General features: G+C 45.9%; 2 non-coding genes across 2 annotated transcripts; both read left to right on the top strand.

Moving 5' to 3' along the window:
* The first annotated feature begins 276 nt into the window (after positions 1 to 276).
* On the top strand, positions 277 to 481 carry LOC112438390 (small nucleolar RNA SNORA73 family). The gene has a single exon (XR_003026818.1). It is a non-coding gene; the product is annotated as a small nucleolar RNA SNORA73 family (small nucleolar RNA).
* A 972-nt stretch (positions 482 to 1453) lies between these two features.
* LOC112438389 (small nucleolar RNA SNORA73 family) lies at positions 1454 to 1657 on the top strand. Its single transcript, XR_003026817.1, has one exon. It is a non-coding gene; the product is annotated as a small nucleolar RNA SNORA73 family (small nucleolar RNA).
* Positions 1658 to 6000: the final 4343 nt, after the last annotated feature.

The following is a 6000-nucleotide window of genomic DNA, read 5'->3' as shown; positions in this document are numbered from 1 at the left end:
TTGGGGGTAATTAACAAGTCCACGTGTTTCATTTGAATTTAGGATAGCTGGGCCTAATTGTTGTCTTTGCTTCTGCGGTACCTTCCGCATCGTACTAACCGCCTATTGTAAAGTAATTAGAATAGCTGTTACCAGTCTAGAAACCGATTTTTTTTTAACACCCCACTGTGGACAGGGTGGAAACTCGTTTGCTTTCTTGTTTAAGATCTGTAGTAACATGAATGGATGAAATTGTTTCCTATTAGATTCTGTAAATTTATGCGTTACACTGATTGTCCAACGTGGATACACCCGGGAGGTCACTCTCCCCGGGCTCTGTCCAAGTGGCGTAGGGGAGCATAGGGCTCTGCCCCATGATGTACAGTCCCTTTCCACAACGTTGAAGATGAAGCTGGGCCTCGTGTCTGCGCCTGCATATTCCTACAGCTTCCCAGAGTCCTGTGGACAATTACTGGGGAGACAAACCATGCAGGAAACAGCTCTTCTAGAGCACTGAATCTGGATTGAAGTTTTTTTTTTTTTTTTTTTTTGGAGATGGAGTCGCTCTGTTGCCCAGGCTGGAGTGCAGTGGCGCACTCCATTGCCTCTGCCTCCCGGGTTCAAGTGATTATGCTAAGTGATTCTCCTGCCTCGGCCTCCTGAGTAGCTGGGATTACAGGCCCCCGCCACCACGCCCGGCTAATTTTTGTATTTTTAGTAAAGACAGGGTTTCACCATGTTGGTCAGGCTGGTCTCAAACTCCTGACCTCGTGATCCGCCAGCCTCTGGCCTCCCAAAATGCTGGGATTACAGGCGTGAGCCACCACACCTGGCTGGATTGAAGTCTTAATACATGTTTAAGAAAAATTGGCTAAAAAGTAGCCAGGCATGATGATAGGTAGCTGGAGGAAGGAGAATCGCTGGAGCCCAGGAGTGACCTATGATTGTGCCACTGTACTCCAACCCCAGGCGATAGCATGAGGCCCCTCGTTGAAAAAGTTTAGGGTTTTGCTGTACTAATAGATTAATATCTTGTTTTGCAGGATTTGTTAAGGATTCCAAGTAACTCTTATTTGGTAAGTAAATCTGCTAATTGTTTTTTGCTTATCAGCTCTTTGTCAATGATTTCTGTAATGGAAATAGGATTGAAGAGACTTTTATTCTAGTTGGTCAGGATTTACCTCTGAGGCATTTAATCATTCTCAGAGCAATAGCCAAATATCGACTTTGCTGCATTTTTGTAGGCATGTTGACATAACTTCAACATATGCTCTGTTCTGTAAAAATTGCTTTTTTTAGTCAGCTCATTAAAAGTGCAAAGTAGTAAAAGTTGCCCTAGTGAACTGTAGGAAGCCTAATTGGCTTTATCTACATGTGTAGCCTGAGCTGAGAAAGATACTAGCCCTTGAAAATACTGTGGGTGATTAGCAATATTGGATTTGTCAGTTACTCCAATTCCTCACTAATGAGCATTCCAACGTGGATACCCTGGGAGGTCACTCTCCCCAGGCTCTGTCCAAGTGGCATAGGGGAGCTTAGGGCTCTGCCCCATGATGTACAGTCCCTTTCCACAACGTTGAAGATGAAGCTGGGCCTCGTGTCTGCGCCTGCATATTCCTACAGCTTCCCAGAGTCCTGTGGACAATGACTGGGGAGACAAACCATGCAGGAAACATATCTAGTATACTAGATTTTAAGTTGAAGTAGGATCTTCAGGAGTCTAATCATTATTTCTTTTCTTTTAGGAGAGAAGACGATCTGCACTTCGCATTTTGACATTGACATTTAATTTTAGGGTCTTTTATATAGAAGGGAGAGTAGGTAAACTGATTTTTTTTAACAGGGAGGGTTTGACAATCTTTGGCAGACTTGGAGCAAAAGATTGAGGTGCATTTCATGCCTCCTTTTGAGAGTCTTGCTGTGTCGCCCAGGCTGTAGTGCAGTGGCGCGATCTTGGCTGCAACCTCAGCCTCCCAAGTAGCTGGGATTACAAACGTAAGCCACCACGCCCAGCCCTCATACCTCTTTTAAAAGTCGACCTGTTTTGCAGAAAGTCTGCTGTTTTGTACTAAAGGCTTTGGAATTTGGCATTTAGCTGGGAATGCACATTCTTACACCTCATTCATACTTTAAGAACCACAGAAGTGACTCTGCTTGGCCAGAAGGCACTTCCGCCTCCCAGGTTCAGGCGATTCTCCTGCCTCAGCCTCCCAAGTAGCTGCGACTATAGGCGTGTAGCACCGCACCTGGCTAATTTTTGTATTTTTAGTAGAGATGAGGTTTCACCATATTGGCCAGGCTGTTCTCAACTCCTGACCTCGTGATCCGCCCGACTCAGCCTCCTAAAGTGCTGGGATTACAGCCGTGAGCCACCCTGCCCGGCCACTTTTGTATGATTTCTAATGTATTTGTAATTTACCTAACAAATTGCCTAATCTGCTATGTTAATGTATTTATGAATTAAAATAAATATGACTGCATGTTTCTGGTTCATTTTTGTGGAGATGGCTGTGGTGACATCAGCCAAGAATCTGAATGGTACTGTTGAAGGAAACTAGCATGATAGCTTCAGTTCTAAAGGCCCTGAAACCTAGTCTCAGGTGGGTCCCCCTTGGGTTCACTTTATATTGGCAGTTTATTGGGAAAATGGGTATTAGGTCCTGACCAATAGGACCGTAAGTCTGGGTTGAGTGCAAGATGAGTTAGACCGATTCTTTAGCTTCCTGCAATGTAGTGGAGGAAAAATCGATGGTAGCAATGGGAGGTTGTATCCCTAGCTGATGAGTTGTATGATCCTCTACTACCTGGTGCACCTCCGCCTGAAGATTGCCAGAATTGCTTGCCTCATGACGTGAGTCATAATGGAAACTTTGTCAAGCCCCCTGCACTGGCTGCCAACATAAATGTTCAGTACCCTGAAGGGGGATCATCTAGAAGGTAAAGTGACCTACTGGCATAGGGGAAGTGGGACAGCCGTTAAGCCATTTGGAACTTGATGGGGACAGGTTTGAGAGAGGTGGGTGAGATTGGAGTTTGGTGGACTGTAGAGCTTGCTTGTCAAGGTGTTGAGGGCAGGGTTGGTTGGAGAATGGAAGCTAGTTACTAGCTATGATTGTGGGGGAACACAGCTTGATTTTTCTTACAAGCTAAGAGGAGTGAGGCAGTGTTTAAGAGGGCATCTTAAATGCAGCCAGACTTGGTGGCTCACGCCCGTAATCCCAGCACTTAGGCTGAGGCAGGCGGGTCACAACATCTAGAGATCCTGGCCAACGTGGTGAAACCCTGTCTGTACTAAAAATACAAAATAACTGGGCATGGTGGTGTGCACCTGTAGGAGGCTGAGGCAGAATTGCTGGAACCCAGGAGATGGAGGTTGTACTGAGCTGAGACCTTGCCACTGCGCTCCAGCCTGGTGACAAGAGTTAAGTCTCAAAAAAAGGCATCTTTCTAAAGCAGTTGTATTTGTGCTTACCTGTGCCAGGCACTGTTCTAGGTAAGCACTAAGTGGGCTTTAATACAGCATATTCCAATGGGGAATCCCAGGAACCAAAAGACTAATTGTCCAAGTCCACAACTAGAAGTGGCACCTCTGCAGAAACAAGCATCAAATTCCCTGCTCAGGAAGAAGCCAGATGAATCAGTCCCATTCGTCTGTGTATGCCCAGTCCCATCCGTGTCCTGCTGTAACTACACAGATCTCACCTGAGTAAAGTGATTTTTTTCTGAACCAGTGGTTTTAGTATGTTTTCAATCCATATTCTCAGGTGGGTTTGGGTAACTGCAGTGCTGGGCAGGAAATGAATGAATTTCTATTGACTTGCAAGGTACAGGTGAAGCAAAGCTGTCAGTAGGTGTTCAGGTCCCACTCTGCTAAACTTCAGCTTGCAATACCCCTTTCTTAGACTTTCCAAACAGGCACTTCTGGCCTTGTTCTTTGTGTAGGCAGACAGTATTGGTTGCCTATCTTAGGAGTACTAGACTGGGTTTGAATCCTGATCCCACCACTTGCTGTTCATGAGACTTTGGGTGAGTTACTCAGCCCCTCTGCCTCAATTTCATGTTCACAAAATAAGAATGATAAACTACCTCATAGAGTTGTAATAAGGACAAAGGAGTTGGTATTTGTGAAAAGCTTCTTAGGGTCTCTAGATGGAGTGCGGCAGCATGATCACTTATTAAATAACATTCTTTTGTGACTTCTCAGGAACCAAGGATACAGTATCCAATTTTTTGTTTTTGGTTTTTTTTTTTTTTGAGAGGGAGTCTCGCTCTGTCGCCCAGGCTGGAGTGCAGTGGCACAATCTCAGCTCACTGCAAGCTCCGCCTCCCGGATTCACACCATTCTCCAGCCTCAGCCTCCCCAGCAGCTGGGACTACAGGTGCGCGCTGCCACACCCGGCTAATTTTTTTGTATTTTTAGTAGAGAAGGGGTTTCACCATGTTAGCCAGGATGGTCTCCATCTCCTGACCTCGTGATCCACCCGCCTCGGCCTCCCAAAGTGCTGGGTTTACAGGCGTCAGCCACCATGCCCAGCTTTTTTTTTTTTTTGAGATCGAATCTCACTCTGTCTCCAGGAGGGAGTGCAATGGAGCCATCTTGGCTTGCTGCAACCTCCACCTCCCGGGTTCCAGCAATTCTCCCACCTCAGCCTCCCAAGTAGCTGGGATTACAGGCGCACGCCACCATGCCCGGCTAATTTTTTTTGCATTTTTTAGTAGAGACGGGTTTCACCATGTTAGCCAGGCTGGTCTCGAACTCCTGACCTCAAGTGATCCACCTGCCTCAGCATCCCAAAGTGTTGGGATTACAGGCGTAAGCCACTGCGCGCCTAGCCTCAAGCCTGATCTCTTTTTTTTTTTTTTTTTTTTTGAGATGGAGTCTTTGTCTCCCAGGCTGGAGTGTAGTGGCGTGATCTCAGCTCACTGCTACCTCTGCTTCCTGGGTTCAAGCGATTCTCCTGCCTCAACCTCCCAAGTAGCTGGGATTACAAGCGCCTGCACCGCACCCGGCTAATTTTTGTGTTTTTTTTTTTCAGTAGAGACAGGGTTTCACCATGTTGGCCAGGCTGGTCTCAAAACTCCTGACCTCAGGTGATCCACCCGCCTTGGCCTCCCGAAGCACTGGGATTACAGGCATGAGCCACCACGCCCGGCAGAGCCTGATCTCTTAACCACTATCCTCACCTCCCCTTTCCCTAAGGATCCACAATGGCCTCACTGGCTCTTGAAGGCAGGCTGGCACCTTGATCATTCTTCATGGTCATTAGTATTCTGATCTGGTTATTTTCCATTTTATGTCCATCTAACCTACTTGGAGGATCCTCAAGAGACTGCATATGTAAACTCAGTACTTATTCTTGTACTGTGCCTGCCATATAGCAAGCACTGGCTGATTTAATTTTTCTGTGTTCTTTTTTATTGATTTGTTTTTATCTTTATTATTTTCTTTCCTCTGCTTATTTTGGGGTTAGTTTGCTCATCTATTCCTAGTTTCTTAAGCTAGTAGCTGAGCTCATTGATTGGAGACCTTTCTTTTTTTCTAATGTAGGCATTTAGTGCTATAAATTTCCTCCAGATACTGTTAACAACACACAAATTCTGGTATGTTTTGTTTTCATTTTAATTCATTTCAAAGTATTTTTGAGTTCCTTTTCTATTCTTTGATCTATGGGCTACTTGAAAGTGTATTATTGTTGTTGTATTAGTGTTGTTCAAATCTATCCTTGCTAGTTTCTTTTTTTTGGAGACTGCGTCTCCAAAGGCTGGAGTGCAGTGGCACAATCTTGGCTCACTGCAAGCTCCGCCTCCTGGGTTCACACCATTCTCCTGCCTCAGCCTCCCCAGCAGCTGGGACTACAGGTGCCTGCCACCATGCCCTGCTAATTTTTTGTAGAGACGGGGTTTCACCATGGTCTCAATCTCCTGACCTTGTGATCCACCCGCCTCGGCCTCCCAAAGTGCTGGGATTACAGGTGTGAGCCACTGCGCCCAGCCTCTTTTTTTTTTTTTAGACAAGAGTCT

The sequence above is a fragment of the Pan paniscus genome, chromosome 1 (genome assembly GCF_029289425.2).
Source record: "Pan paniscus chromosome 1, NHGRI_mPanPan1-v2.0_pri, whole genome shotgun sequence".
In the NCBI taxonomy this organism is placed as follows: domain Eukaryota; kingdom Metazoa; phylum Chordata; class Mammalia; order Primates; family Hominidae; genus Pan; species Pan paniscus.
The sequence above is the reverse complement of the archived record's forward strand: the minus strand, read 5'-3'. Positions and strand labels throughout refer to the sequence as shown.